Genomic DNA, 16703 nt, shown 5'->3' on the forward strand with positions numbered 1-16703 from the left:
ACTGATATCATACCCTCTAGTTTGCAAAGCTCTATTTTCAGTGACCTTGAAAGCACAAGCAGGCGAATGTGCACTTGACTATCAAGATTTGTCACAAGGGCCCTACATGAGCCAACAAAGGAAAACTGTCTTGGACCAAAGTCTGGATTACAGTATATAAAGTTTCCCTACCTGAGAGTGCCATGATCCAGATTTCAAATATTCAAGTATCATCAACTGACACACACATACATGACTTTTTTTTGCCTTATTAAGTGTACTCTTTAAAATAAAATAATTCATTAAATAGTTTAATTTGTATGCTATTATAAAATGTTTGTTACAAAAGTCCATAAATAGGGGGAAAAAATCTGTAGACATTTTGTCCCAAGTTGAATTTTTAAAAGTAGATAGCCACCCCTCTCTTATCTTACCAGACATACCCCCACCTCACTCAAAAAGGCCCTAGAACACAAAGGAGGGGTCTGTGGTTCTGGAAGGAGAGAGATTCTCCTGGATACGCAAAACTGCATCAGAGGTGAGTCTTTATGGTGAAGAGCTGAAGGGAGGTGGAGAGAATTAAGGGAATAAAAGGATTATAAACCCATCAGGAGGGGGTGGGAGAAGAGACAAAAGATAGCCAATCTTTGGAAAGCCCTCTAGGTTTGAGCTCAGACGGGTCACAGAAATCAGGACCACACACTGCTGAGGACTCGCTCCACAGCCAGCCTCTCCAAGCTTTCTGGGAAGAGGTGAGAAAAGGCAGGAGTACAAGCAGAGAGAAAGCCAAGCAAAATAGGCATTTTCCATCCCCCTCAATCTCCACTGTCAGCCCGCCGCTCCCGCACCAGCACATCTTTCCATATCCAAGAAGGGGGAACAAGTTAGTTCACGTTGGGCTAATGGCTTACAGTTAACTAAGCACTCTCACATTTTCTGAGTCATTCACGCATTCAGAACAATTTCTGGAATGCCTTCTAGGACCCAGGCCCTGTCAAGACCTGGAATGAAACCCCATTCAGGTCCTGGCCCACAAGGACCTCAAAGGCCAGTGGAAATGGGCCTTCTAATTGAATCCGCATCCAAGATGACCACTGTGGCAAGCGCCCCAGGGAGGCGCAATCCACCAACATAATTCCTACACAAGGCAGAGATTTACTGCCTGATGTCTTTATCTGTCCACCAATGGAAATGGTTCCAAGGGTGGACCGAGCTAGACAGAACCTGATCCATGTGATCTGACAGCTGCTAACACTTACAATAGCCAGCCTGTATTTTAACCATTTCAACCCACCTTTGACTTACCATTTAAAAAAGTGTGCTGTGAATCAAAGACCATGAGGTGAAAAACAGGGTGTTAAAAAGGGGAGGGGGGAGAGACAGGCTGGCACTCTGTTGCTAGAACATTCCACAGCCCCCTCTATAGAGGCCAACCAACCAGCCAGAAGCAAAATCTGTAAGCTCCTTCTTTTCAGTATTGTAGTATATTTTGGTGTATTTTTGATGCTTTTAAAAATATGTCTGTAAAAGAGCTATAAAGGAATATATGCTGAAGCTCAGAACAGCTAAATGGGGTAGAGCTAAATGGCGGGGTGGGGTTGCGGGGTAGAGGAAATTCAGCAAAGAGTTCCCAGAGGTTGTAATTCTGGAACCAGCAGCCAACCAGGCCCTGAGAGAAGTGCTTTGCACTCACGGCCTCTGTGCTTTACAACTTTGTATGGCAGATACCATACCTTCGGGAGAAGGTAGACAGAAATGGCAGACACAGCACTGAAAGCAGGGGTAAATGCAAAATTAAAGTCAGGAAAGATAAATAAATTCACAATTTGGGGCTCGTTCCCAAACTCCCATTCCCACAGGGTGACGGGGAGAGAACCCAGTGACACCTCTTACACAGCCGACTGCATCACAGCAGAGGATCCTGAATTTAGAGATCCTGGATATTATATAACAGACATCACATATGCCTATTCCTGTGGCCGGGGAACAGAATGCGGATGAGAAGTGAGAACAGGCAAGGTCTCTACCGTGGAGTTCGGCTTTAATCCTGTCCCAGTTAAAAGCCATTTAAGTATTTAAAGCAGGCAGTATGGCACAATCAGATTTACCACTAGCAAATCCTCCCCGCAGAGAATAGAGTGTTGGGGAAGGAGTGGGGGTACAACAACACTGCAAGGGAAAAATGGCAATGCCTGAACCAAGGCAGGGTCAGGAGGTGGAGAGGAGGAGGTGAGAGCACACTGATTAAGACTGAACAGGTGTTATTGCTGACAGCACTGTGCAAGGTCCGCGATTTTAACCTACCTGCAAGCTAACCACGGTTTCACAGCTGCTGGCAGGACCCGCACAATTCCTGGGTCGGAGACGAAGGATGGTTTATTACTCACAGCAAGACAGCAGCCACAGTATCAGCATCTGCACCGGTTCCCTGAGCAACAGTTCCCCCTGGACAATGCAAAGACGGCTCACCCAGTGGACTTCATCACAAGAGAGGACCCTTGAACTCGGGGAGCCCAAGTATTTTTCTCATGTGCATCTAGCTTCCAAGACTTCTCACTCTACAAACAGCCTTGAAAAGACGGTCCAGAACAAAGGCAGTTAGTACCTCAGCTTGCAAGCAGCACAGAAACATGAGACTGATGGAGAACTGTTTCCCAACATATTCACTTTATGCATGAGGAAACTAAAGCTCAAAGAGCTTAAGATGAGTTGGGCTAAAACAGTTAGAAGGTAAGGGAAGTGAGATTCAAACCCAGACCTTATGACGCTAAGCCTTACTGCCCTCCACTATTCAAAATCTTCTTACATAGAACACAAGGACTTCCGTAGAGCAAGAGGGGATAGGGGTGGGAAATAGGTCCTCCAGGCTTTCCTGGAGGTTACCAGCTCACTTGGGAAGGGAAGAGGGACATACTAGGGGCTGGTGACTCTGCCTAGCTCTAAAGATAAAGGTTCTCCTTTAGTTATATGTTTTAAAACTCCAATGGTGGAACAGAAGCCTGTTGTAGAAGGCAACATAGGGGTATCTCTATGTGGTGGGGGAGAGGTCTACTCCCATGTCTTTCGTAATATCCACCCTGCAAAATTTAAAGTTTTGTGTTAGAATGCATTCAGAATGGTGAAGAAGGTTTATATATTAATACACAGTCTTTACTTCCTGAAATCACTTGCAGAGGTATGCAATAAAATAACTTTCCATATAAAAAATGACCTCTACCCATCTGTGCCTTTAAACTAGCTAACATGTCACATATGATTAAAAGAAAGTAAACTGTATTAAGAAACTAAAAAGAATGTGGTTGGCAGCCTCTTCATTTTGATTACGTACTGGATTCAAGAATCAACTAGTAACGGCAGAAAATTACTACTAACCAAAGAGGGCCTTTCTTTTCAGCACGAGCGAGCAAGCTTATTCATTTATTAACATACGTGAACAAATGGCTTGCTTGACCCCAAGGAGACACAGAGGTTCAGCACCTGCAGGCCTTTCAGTTTCCCTGTGCTCAGTGGGAGCCAGCACGACAGCAGACTCTGGCCTCAGGTTTCTTAGCTCAGGCCACTAAGCAGTCCTTGTCGGACTGGGGGACCCTCCCCCCTGTCAGGGCGCTCTCAGTTCCCCCTGAGAAGCCCCACCCTCACCATCACGTTCCTCTTCAAGGGGTGAAAGGCACAGGTGGTGCCTACTCACGCTGACAGAAAAGTCTGAACCATTCAATTTAAAAGGATCACCCACTTAACACACCACTTGTTTAAATCTTTGGATGACTGCCCAACGCCCACAAGATGCCACCCTACACAACTCCGGGGACCAAGCCGCACGCCTGTCCCAGGGAGCTGTGAGGTCCACAACCTGTGTCACTATGGGTGGCAGCACCCTCAGGGGTAGGGGGTCACTCCCACAGATGCTTCCCCATCAAAGTCCACTTCCCGATCCTTGAATTTTTTTCTTTTAAACATAACCTGTGAATCCCCAGATTCTTGCAGTCATCACAGATCTCAATTGATGGCTGCAGGAAGTTAATAATTTTCACATATCATTAAATGAATGAAAAACAGTATTTATTTATTTCATGCTGAAAACAACAGGAGTGGGGTTTCTACATCTTATCTTGTGTATTTGAGCCTTGAGAGCCCTCTCTCCGTCTAGAATCTTAATGTCTGGCCTGATTACCATGTAGACATATTATTCCTCTGATGAGGAAAGAAGCAAGTATCTATTGCAGATAACTGGTAAATACATTTTTACAGCTATATTTTTAAAAACACACTCACAAAACAATGTTCTGAACAAATGTTCTTACTTAGCTTTCATCAGCTGCACAACTGTCAATTATAAACGCTTCTCTAAATTGCCTATAGCAGCTTAGAGGTGATCTCAGTGTCATTCTCCAGTAGGCTGGTTAACTGATTGTTTGAAAACAATTCATTCCACAAGTATCAAAAAGCAAGCAAAGTCTCTTCCCTAGTCCAGTGCAGAAGAGCCAGGCGGCTTCTAAGACGAACTGTCCCTGCTCCTTCTTAGCTCTGGTCCACCGCTGCCTTGGCCTGGACTTGCCCATCTCTCTCCCTTCAGGGCCAGATGTCTGCCCATCTCTGCACCCAGCCCTGTCTGTGCCCTCCGGGGCTGCCGAGGCTCCCAATGTTCTGTGCTCTCCTCCACTGCCACCAATAATCATGGACCCTGTTGCTCGACACTCAAAATCAGCCCCTCATGTGTCAGCTCTATGTCTTACCTCACTCAGGGCGCAACAGTGCCTGCTAAGACGCGTTGGTCTCTCTCGGTTCCCTGGTGTCACACTGGCCAGTGGCACTGTGATGAAGTGCCTGAGAAGCCCCCATCAGGTCGCGGAAATCTGAGCTCCGAGGAGCCACCCACCCTCGCCTTCCTAACTACACTCTTTGTAGGTGAGGCCCAGGTGATTATGCTCTAAACAGGACACATCTGAACACATTTAACTGGCTACGCACTCAACGGGTACACAGCACACCTGTGTCTGCTCCGAATTTGCTTTTACCCTCCTTCCAAGGTAACGCATTCACCTCAGTACTGTTTCATGGAAGCTGGCCGAAGACTCGAGACTCCTGGCATTATCCGCAGCATGGGTGTTAGCCCTCCTCTAACCAAAGTCCACAGAGGTGGCTCTGAGGGGCCCCGGAGGGAGGTGCACGTGCTGCTTTACGTCGGGGTCACAGCTGTGCAGCCTGTGCCTCGGGAACCTGCTGCTTCATAGTAAGAAGCTAGATTGCTCTTTGTCCCAGGGAGAGATGTTACCTCACCCTTCAGGGTTGCTGCCACAAACACAACCCTAAGGGACAGTCCAGGTGAATAGCATTTTTGGCACAGCCGGCAAGACGTGGAGAAGCACAAGAGACCCACAGAGAACTGTCTCCAAACAAACTGTGTACATTCCTCAGTTTAGACGGTGGCCCTGATGGGGTTCATGGTCTCAACAACCCCTCCACATGAGCCCCCTCCACGCTTCATGCCATGAGTTACAAAAGCAGCAGCACTATGCCGCTCCCTGGAAAGGTACTTTGAAACACCCCATAATGTAGCTGTTCAGCGGCACGGTCTGGGATGCCCCCAAGCATCCCTCCGTCAATTCAGTGGCCTAACACCACCTCTGCTGCTTCTCCTCCACTTCTGGAGACTTACCTATATTTAGAAACGCACAAGTAATCAAAAAATAAACATATACACACATACCTATACACATCTATCCGTATAAAATCTACATGTATCTATAGTGGACAGGATAGAGGCTGGTCTCAATCTGGGCAAAACTTTAGTTCCAGGGATCTTCACCTGTACAGCTGAAGGAAGAGAAACCACTTTGCCATAGCTCAGAAAATGAAAAGCAACAAGTCCACCTGATAAACGCTCACACTCTGAAAGGCACTAACTTTGGGGAGGGACATTGCTTTCTTTTACTATAACATCACTGATTCAGACTTCTGTTTCATTCCCATACAGTGAAGAACAATTTAAAATGCCAGATTCCTTAAAATTCAACAGCCCATAACACTAACAAAAACTTGTGAGACTCTAAATATAAATTCAATTAGAAAATTTGTAATTACAATCAATTATATAATAAACCACATTTCATAAACACACCTCCTTGTGCATAACAAATTTTTGCAGAAGGGCCCAGATGGATGCTAATCTTGTTCCTAAGCTGAGAAAATTACTTTAGTTTCAACTAACTTAATTCAATTAATAATTACTGGATACTTGTTAATTATTAGGCATATTTCTTTATGTTATTTTATTGGAACTATAATGTTCTGCATATACTACCATTAAAAAAACAAACAGGTAGGTATGTGGCCTCAAAATGACCCTATAGGCAATACATGAGAAATGCTGGCATTTGTGATAAAGCCACAGAGGGCTGATCAGGTCGTGGCAGGAATGGACATGGAGAACAGCTGCAGCTGTGAGAGGAGAAAGCAGGGTCCAGGAGACTGGGGAACGGAGCAGCTGCCCCAGCGAGAAAACTAAACTCTCAGATCCAGCTGTCAAAGGAAAGCATGGAGATACAAACTCCTCCAGTAGGTGAAGGACAAAAAGAAGCAAAGTTTGGCGTGAGTGAAAAGTGCTATTATACAGAGTGCAATTCCCTAGTAAGGAAAAGTTGACATTCCTGGATTCTGACATCACCTCTCCCAGGTAATAATGAATCAAAAGCCTGCACCTGTCCTGAGTAGGTATCCCTTCCACACCCGACTCCAATATCAGCATTCACGGGGCACTCACCACCCCCAACCCCCTCGTCAAGCTTTGCGCATGCTTCATCTCACTGAATCATTACAATTATCCTTATGGGTGGGCAATACCGTTACCACTTTCTGCCCAAAAGAAACAGTTCAGAGTGATGACATAACTCTTCACAGTCACACAGCTTGAAAGTACCAAAGCCAGTATTTGAACCCAATAAGTCTCACTTTTAATGACTATCTTAAATACTGCAATATTCTCTGCCTAGCTTGGATGGGGGAGGGGGGCTGGGGAGGGAGGAGAGAAAAAGAATAAATGTACCTTTTAAAAAATATGTATCACCTCGTACTATTTGGAGCACATCAGTGCAAAACAAATAACAAAATCCATGGGTATCTGCGTTGAGTAATAAAAAAACAAAAACAAACAACAAAAAACCCCAAAAAAAACCCCAAATAGGTCACAAGCGAAATCATAGGTTAAGTTCATCACACGGAATCACCAAACACCTAATAGCTTAAATGAAACATGAACAATATTAGAAATGACAAAGAACTTCAAATAATACCTATGCCATCGAGCTTAATCTGTTCAATACAAAACCTTACGTGCAATTTAACTGGAGGCCTTTGCTTCTCTGGTAACTTAAAAGCCACATATGGAATCGATATGAAGCAGGAGTTTTTGAGTCTGCTCATTCCAAAGCTCAAGAGTAATGCGTAACAAATAATCTGAATACTCACTTAACATAAAGTCAGGCTGATGTTAATCAAAATGACTGAGCCAAAACTGTTTAGTAGAACCAAACGGAGTCAAAGCACTGGGTCTTGGAAACCTGGGCAATTCAGCAAGTACACAGCCTACAGACAGCAGAGACCAAATGCCGGCTTCAGCCTGGATCAACGTTTAAGCGGTAAACAGATAGATACCTTCTCCACCGCGCTCAGCACCACGTCAAATCCTCAAAGCCTCTAGTGGTCGGCTCCGCACGCCCGGCCCGCCCCGCACGCTCTTCCCGCTCCGCACGCTCCGCCCGAGCACCGAGCGCAGAACCTCCCGCCCACGGAGACGCTCCGCGCTAAGAGCACCGGCTGTCCCAACTTTACCAATTGGGGGTTTTGCAGAGAAGTTTCCATGGGGGAGGGGGGAGGATTTCACTATGAAGAGGGGAAAAAGGGGGAGAAAAGGTGGTAAAAACTAGAGGCCTAAAAGATTTTTAAGGTCGCAACATGGAAGTCGAGATTTTATCAAGACGGCAAAAGACCAATTAGAGGATAGTTCCAATACCTGAGCACTAAAAAGACAAAAGACTCTCCAAAGAACACTCAAATGTGTGCGCGGCCATTCCTGTTCCAAATAATTCCAACCTTCTGTGCTTTCATCAGCAGGTTAACCTTCTCAAAGAGTGAGCAACAGATTTTGTTACCTCAAAAGCAAAAGCAAAAAAAAAAAAAAAACAAAAAAACAAAAAAAACCTGTGTTCTCAACTCTGGAATTAACTTCACAGGAAAAAAGGGGGTGGGGCGGGATTCAACAGAAAGGACGCTTAAAATTTTAAAACTGCATTTTAAAAGGTTCTTAGCAACAATTAATGACTTGTTGGGGCCTCCAGCTAAGATACAGTAATTTTGTAGTTCAAAGAGTTTATTTTCTAGTTTTCATCTAAAAACCAAAAACAAACCAACCAACCAAAAACAAACAAGCAAACGGAAAACAAGAATGGCGTTTTTTCCTGTTTAGATACAATATTTAATTTAAATCCTACTTTTTTGTCAACTGGAAAGACATCCGGGGGAAAGCCTGAATGATCTGTATCGCTGGCTCAAATGCTCACCTCCACAACTGAAAGGCTATGTACTGATCATATTTTTTTTTAATTTTTTAAATTTATTTATGTATTTATTTTGGTGGGGGGCTGTAATTAGGTTTATTTATTTATTTTTAGAGGCGGTACTGGGGATGGAACCCAGGACCTCGTGTATGGTGATCATGCTGTCTACCACTTGAGTTATACCCTCCTCCCTGATTATATATACTTTAAAAATCCAAGGATATATATCAGTTTTAAATGGAATATATGTATTTTACAAAATATAAAAGCTATTCCAATCCTCTTTTTAGTGACACCAATTCTTTCATTTCTAAAATATTGATTCTATATCTTTTAAAAAATGAATAAAACATTATTTTCAAAATTTACACAATTATTTCAGACCCTGACTAGACAGCAACTTTAAAACTCTTAAAGCAGACAGTAGGAATATTAGGTATTAAATCTTGCAGACCAGGGAAAAGAGTTAAAGTGCCACATATAATAATATCATCTAGCCACTCCATTCAACTTATTCTTTCAAAAACCAACAAAGCTAAAAAGAACTGGTACCAAAATACACTACTTTAAGATTCCAGTGATGACGTTTAAAAAAAAAACAAACCTAAGTAGTATTTCTCACATGAGTTGTCATGTGGGCAGTTTCTGCACATCCTTGAATTCACAGGGTACCAACAATGAAACAGGTATTCAGAAAGTTGCCAGCTACATTTTTCTGCCCAAGTAAAGGTCATGTTAAAAAACATTTAAAGCTAAGAGCCTAGGTTTTGGGGTTTTGTTTTTCAGTTACTTAAAGCTTTAACACCTTCTTTTAAAAGTGTAGGGTTTTTCAAATGCCCAACACAGATTTATTGATTTGGGGGGAGTTGTGTGAAATTGATGTTTATTTACAAGGTATTTGTTCTGTATGTTGAAACACTTATTCTAAATGTTATCCTGAGGGGGGTAGATACTGGTAAAGTCAGAAGAAATGCTTAAAAGCTAGTGATGGAAAAGCATACTTCCTTTGCGAAGTTTAAGTAACCGGGGTTTGCTAAATCCAAATCATTGTAACTACCACTGAAACTCTAAAGTGGGCTGTTTGTTTTGGGGTGTTTGCTGCTCTCAGCATTTGACTAAGTCTCTACTTTTAATGTAATTGAACCAAGAGAAATTACTGGGATTGTGTTGAATTTCTTTTCCTTAAAAAAAAGGTATATTAAAGTTGCTGCATTGTTTTTACAATAGAAAAGTGTAAAGAAAGTACCCTATTCTAAAAAATGCACCAAATAAATGGATTCATTCCAAATTGAACATAATAGTAACTTGAAGGAAGAAGAGACAGAGGAGAAGAAACCCACTGAGATAGAATTCCTAAGTATTTAAGGTTGACTTTCTGTTCACCTGAAATCCAACTTCCCAAAGCAGTTTCCTTTTACACCTACAGTGTAACTACTCACTTGGCGCTAGGGTTAGCAACTTTTCAGAAATGGGGGTACCCCTCTTTCTTCCCAATAGGAAATAGAACCTGGAATAGGGAAAAATTTTAACACATCCTCCCAAACATTTTACCTCAAGAGATTCATCCATCTGGCTAATAGATTTCAGCTTATAAATGCAGGTCTTCCTGCAAATTACTTAAAAGCAGTGTTCCCCAAAGTGAGACTCCCTGGTGACCTGGGGTGCCAGAGGAGACAATTTTAGAATACAGCATTAAGTCATCTTGAATAAGAAAGTCATATCCTTTTCAACTCTCTCTTAATCCTCTGGTCTAATCAAGAAGAAAGTCTCCATCTGATGCCAGGATGTTGAACACTTTGTACACTTGTTAACCTCCACTGTAACAAAGGAAATGAGCTCCTCCAACCCAGGGCTACCTAGAAGTTAACAAGCCATAAGATTGTTGCATGCATTTGAATAGTGATATTTTTTAAGTTTCATTTTTAAATAAACGTGTTGAAGGTTCAAAAACAGAATCGATTTGGGGGGAGGGTAGAGCTCAGTAGTAAAGCTCATGCTTAGCAGGCACAAAGTCCTGGGTTCAATCCCCAGTACCTCCAATAAATAAACAAACAAACAAACCTGACTACCTTCCCCCAGTCCATCAAAAACAAAAACAAAAACGGAGTAGATTTAAAAGAAAAGAGTAAGTTTGAAATGGTCTAGATCCTTGCAACTCAAAATGAGTTCAGTGGACCAGTAGCACCAGCCTCACCTGGGAGCGTGTTAATATAACAGATCTTCAGCCCCTCTTACATCTACTGCATCAGAATCTGCATTTTAAATAAGATCCCCACGTGAGTTAAATTTGAGAAACTCTAGGGTGGTACAAAAGTTTGTCCAAAACCATGCAGGCAGTTTGCAAATGACTGTTTTGGGATTCGCTGCTTTGGATCATCAGGTGACCATCCTCCAGGCACTCACTGAAATCAGCTAGTGGAGGTCAGAAGGACAGGGAGGAAACTCCAGTGCTTTCCTGCTGGGAGTCACAAACATCAGTGGATTGTGAGGTCAGTGAGTGAATCTAAACCAGTGGTGTTGGGGGTGTTGTGGGTAAGGTAAAATGGCTTTAAATATGCTCTTATAATACCCTGTCATGTGACACAGATCATCTTTTTTTACTAATGAATATTATAGTAAAAATTCTACTTAACCGTCCCCTTCATCCCTCCACTTCCCTCTTCGAAGGCCAGGGCTTTCTGCACACCTTCAGCATGGGAATGAGTGCCCAGGCTCCTCACACGTACTAAATTAGCATGCCCTGGCCTTTTCTCCCAGAGCTAAGCCCAGTCAGAGAGATAATTATGCTTGGAAATAAAAACACCTGGGTCTACTGCATCAGGTGGCAGTCCTGGAAGCAAAAGAGCACAGCTCTTGGTGCACGCCAGTGATGCTTCAAAGGAGAAGCCAGGCAGACCAAGATGGGTGGCCAATGATCCAGTAGTTCAGGCCAAAATTTTACGTCTTCGTCAACTGGACAGACATCCAAGGGGAAAGCCTGAATGATCTGTATAGCTGACTCAGTGTTCACCTTCACAGCTGGAAGAACATGTCAGAAATACAGCGTAAAACAATGACCAAAATATGCAGGGCTTGTGATACCTTAAAAGCTAAAAATGTAGCATTACAGCCATCTAGATATTTCCAGAATATCTAGATTTAACAGATTTTAATAAAGTGTTCCTTTTCTTTAAGGATCTTTTTGGGGCGGTGGGGAGGTAATTAGGTTTATTTATTTATTTTTAATGGAGGTACTGGGGATTGAACCCAGGTCCTAGTGCATGCCAAGCATGTGCTCTACCACTGAGCTCTACCCTCCCCACTACAGTGTTTCTACTTCTCCCAGGTGTTAGGCCTAACACCAGAGTTCAACATCAGAAACTCAACTTCCCAGTACAAAACACTAATGTGAGACAGTCTGGTTTTACAAAGAAAATGAAGAGTGACTCTAAGGGGTAAAGAAGAATAGGAAAATTAACAACAAACAATAGACTTGAATTCATGGTCTGGTATATGTGATAAGAATTACATGCCATTCATTACAATGAAAAGAACATTGTGAACATTTGTTAGATCTTTTTTCCCTTTAGTTATTTTGAGAATGTACTTATGTAGGCAGAACATTACAGAGAACAAAAACTATATATTACAATGGGAGATTATTTTAATGGTTCTAAAAGAAGTCAAGAAAAACCCAAATGAAATTACAGGTGTGGAGGAAAATAGAGGAATAATTGCTAATACCTGTTGATTATTCCAAGCAGTTTATATATATGAACTCCTCCAATCCTCCTGACTCTGAGATAGATGTTAGGTCTTAATACTACTGTGAAGAGCATCAATACTACTACAGAGAGTGCTGTTTTGCAGATGAGGAGACTTAACCTCAAGGTGAGTAAGTAGCCTGTCTAAGGACACAAGCCTGGGAATGGCACTGGGTAAAAATCCAGACATACTCCAACTCCAACCAAGCCCCTTAACACCAGGCTCTTCCACCTGCCTTCCACCAGAGCACTAGAGTGCCCAACTGAGGATGCACCTTTCATCACCCTCTAATGCCGGACCCTGTAAAGAACCTTCCAAAAGCTCAATGACTGGAATCTTCGAAGGTTAAGGGACTGCACTATATTGATACGACTATACCTTAAAACAGGAAAACTAAGTTTTGGCATTAAATGCTTCAAGAGTGATTAGAACTACTTACTCACTTGGCAGAATTAAGTTTTAAGGCTGCTTCGGGGGAAATATTAACAGTTGAGGGAAATTTTTGTTGGAAGCAAAACGTTATACTTCGAGAAATGCTTAAGTCAAGTATTCCTCTTTTAGTAGGACTACTTAATTAAGTACCAACCATTAAAATAGCTGGCCTGAATATTTATTAGAGCACCAGCTGTTCCCTCCAGATTTTTAGAAATTCAAGACTTGGTGCCAAGTATAATTTAGAAGAAAAAAAAAATTCAACAAGTAAAAAGAGCCCTATGTCTTGCAATACTTATCCAAATAGTAAACAGTAGCTGGAAGAGGTGTGGAACATCACTGTGCCTTTTCAATGAGAAGAGCCAAAATGTTTTGCCCACCATGTCCAAATACTATTTTGTTATTGAGGTTGGTGATTATATTATTTAAAAATTATACCTTACATTTCATGATTAACATTCGTTTATGTACATACAGATAATATCACAGTGCTAACCACAGGGTTGGTATGCCATTCTGGGTGTGTTTGTTTAGAAATGCTGATAACTATGCCCCAGTAAAATACCTCTGAGAAATAATTGAGGGTTTTTTTTTTTTGTTTTTGTTTTTTTTTTTTTTTTTTGGTGGGGGGCAGTAATTAGGTTTATTTATTTATTTAACTGGAGATACTGGGAATTGAACCTAGGACCTTATGCATGCTAGGCATGCAATCTACCACCAAGCTATAGCCTCCCCCTCGTAAGAGATTTTTATTCCAAATTGTATTTCTTTCAAAAGATTACCAATTTAGGAGCTCAGCCATAATCAAATACCTATTTTTTTTCCTAAAGGGGGCAGGGGAAAGGAAGAAGTCTAGGGGTAGGGGGCAGAATTCATTATGCCCACTCTGAATATTCAACATTGAAACTCTTCCTGCTAAAGAAAAGTGACAAATATCAGGTTTGGGTCTCCGATGTTCACTTTACTGTCAGCCCTTTGTGACAGTGCTGTAAACTTGGATACAAGAGAAGAAATGTCCCCGCCTCAACCTGACAGCAGAGGGAAGTCAATGAAACAGCCACAGAGACTCAGAAAGCAACTCCCCTCCTCCCCTCCTCCTTTCCTCCCCTCCTCCTTTCCTCCCCTCCTCCCCACCTCCCCACCTCCAGGGGAGGACACTTGGGGCTGAGGGCACGGGAGGAAGTCTCCAGAAACAGAGCCTGAAAGGAAGAGCACCTTGGACAGGGAGGCTGGTTTTTGGAGGGGAGGGCAGTGCGCTGTCCTGTCCGGCGTCTATGGTTAGATCCAGTCCACTGCACTGAAGGGTGCAGGACAGCAAGGGCAAAAGAACAAAATGCCTATTTCTTCATTGTTCCTGTCGAATAAATAACTAGCTTCCATCCCTATATGATGCTAATTTTTAGCATCCTAATTGCAGCACAAGAGAGTCTCTTTAGCAGAGATTTTCTCATTTTGTTTTCGGGGCTTTCAGGTTTAAAAATAAACTGGCATCTTTGGATTAATAAAAAATTCCATGAGGGATAAAATAGGCCACACTATTTTTTTTTTCCTCGTAAGCAAAGAACACCAGCTTCATGTGCTGATGAGATCAGTCACCCTTTGGTCATAGCCCTATGCCGCCCTCTCCCAGCTCCCCCAGTGTACCCTCCAGAGAGTAATGGGAAGAGATGCCACATCTTGCCAAGAAAAACAAGCTAGAGCTCCTCAACCTCAGCTGGGCATCAAAATCACCTGCAGGGATTAGAAAAAAAAAACCAAAAACAAACAAAAACACCCCACTAATACCAGGGTCCCATCCTAGGCCTCCTGGTGGGAAGACTGAAATTTCCTAACAACTGACTGATTACACTGCTGTGTCCATAAAGGGGTGAAATATCAACTAATCCGTCAGAAGTCACCCCTTATCAGGGAGAGGGACCTCCTATGCTTGAAGAAAAGCCCACAGAAGAAAAACCCAGATGAGAAATATTTTTTTCTACACATGCCTTGACCTTCAAGATTTAAAATTATCTGAAGGCTAGAATGGTGGTTCTCAATCATTTGTTTAAGCAGTAGACCCCTTTTTTCAAGCAGAACTCTTCGTGGTATCCCAAAACATCAAACTTAATGGCTGAGCTTCTGCAGGGGAAAGAGAGGGCAGAGAACCTCTCACTCAGCCCCGGGCACACCTCAGGGAAGCCCCGGGCTGCTGGAAGCGCAGTTTGAAAGCCACTGGGCCAGAATAAGACATTTCAATGGGATAAATACATAGCACTAAATCTAAATTCAAGTAATGCACTGGAGGGTTAGGGCTTCTGATTAGCGCTTAGCGCAGGGAAACGGGTTTAACAGAAGTTCACCTGAAAAAGAGATGAAGGTTTCATTTCACTGGAAATTCAACTTGAGCCAACAATGTTCTCTGGCTGCCAGGACAAGCATGTGTGGTTCAGCCTGGGTTAAGAACTACTACTTGTACTGAGACATTTTTCCTTTTAGAAAGTACCTTCACATGCGTGATCCTGTTTAATGTTAGGTATCAACTCTGCAAGCTATTGGAATTACATTCAACACATTTTAGATAAGCAACTGAAGAACGAATGTCAGAATAACTAACTCCAGGACAAACCCAGGCTTCTGCCTCCAGGTCCAGCATGGCCCAGAGACTTAAGGGGGAGCTCGAAAATAACCGCCCACCACTCTCTGGAAGGTTGGAACAGTGTGTGAAAATGTGTTCCCTTCTGTTTGCTACATTAAGGGAGGTGTGTCCAAATGGGACCACAGGCCGAGTACCATGACCAGGACAAAGAACAATCTGGAAATAGTGTATGAAGATCAAATGGAAAAACTAAGAGCCTTTAAAGATGGAAAACAGAAGGTTTGGGAATGGCAATAACAGCCATTTTTTTAATAACACAGGGCTAGGCAGAAGGAAGACAAGTCGTATGGTATCATACAGGACTAACCTAGGCCCTTCCACTCTTCCTTCCCGAAAAATTCAGTCCTCAAGTTACGAGTGGGGGCACAGGAAGGTAGACCTTCATGCAGGGAAAGACATGGGGAAGGATGTGGAAGCCCAGAGCAGCGTAACAGAGCCTGATCAGTGTCCACAGTGGGATGTGGGGCTGGAGCACCAGCAGGTAAGGAGGGCAACCATGTGAGGGGCAGGGGGAGCAGTGGAAGACTGGCTACATAAGGGGAGATTTAATTAAATAAGTACATTGTTAAGGATAATGGGAGCCAGAATTCTCATTGTCAAAGAAGGTAGTTATAAATATGGAAAAGGAAAAACCTAAAATAAACCCTGTGGCATCAGACAGGGATCTGAGGTACCACTGTAAATGCATAGTTTTCAAAATATATAGCTACGTATAAAAATGCAGATGTACACATGTGCATATGTGTATGCGCACACACATATTCCATAGTTCTGACCACTGAGAGGCCCCAGGGGTGGTGATAGACTCAGAGCAATAAGCACACTTTGTGACTGGATCTTGGCTTCTAGATACCATCCTCCACTCAAAGGAACCAGGACTTCTTGGGGAAATACATGATACAAAAGATGACAGCAGTAAATTTCAAGATGAGCTTGGAACATCTTATTCTGCCAGAAAGCAAAGCAGTGCTCGAAGAATGATGGGAGTTAAAGGGCACAAGAGGCAGCATGAAAAGATGGACTGCCAAACCTGGGACCAACTGGAATGCCAAAGGAAGTAATAAGAATAACAGTTTAATTAAAACACACTAGGAAAAAAAAGATCGTAAGTTCTTAGTGATGTAATTAACAGATCGAAAATCTGATGAGGGATGAGCTATTCACATAGTTTCACAGTAACATGACACAAAATATGTATACATTACAAAAGGGAAAAGAGTCACTTTAAGGTGGATAAACTTGGCAGACAACACTTTAATCAAGTAACCATCATTAGTAATGGAACAAATACAAACAGAAATCACTGCCACCTGACGGATGCACTGAGCAGAACACAGCAACATTTCTGTAATTCTCCTGCC

General features: G+C 42.7%; 1 protein-coding gene across 2 annotated transcripts in view; it reads right to left on the reverse strand.

Annotated features, from left to right (window-relative positions):
* TSPAN5 (tetraspanin 5) overlaps positions 1–16703 on the reverse strand; it is a 152864-nt gene that overhangs the window by 129404 nt on the left and 6757 nt on the right. The window lies entirely within an intron of this gene.

The sequence above is a fragment of the Camelus ferus genome, chromosome 2 (genome assembly GCF_009834535.1).
Source record: "Camelus ferus isolate YT-003-E chromosome 2, BCGSAC_Cfer_1.0, whole genome shotgun sequence".
In the NCBI taxonomy this organism is placed as follows: Eukaryota; Metazoa; Chordata; class Mammalia; order Artiodactyla; family Camelidae; genus Camelus; species Camelus ferus.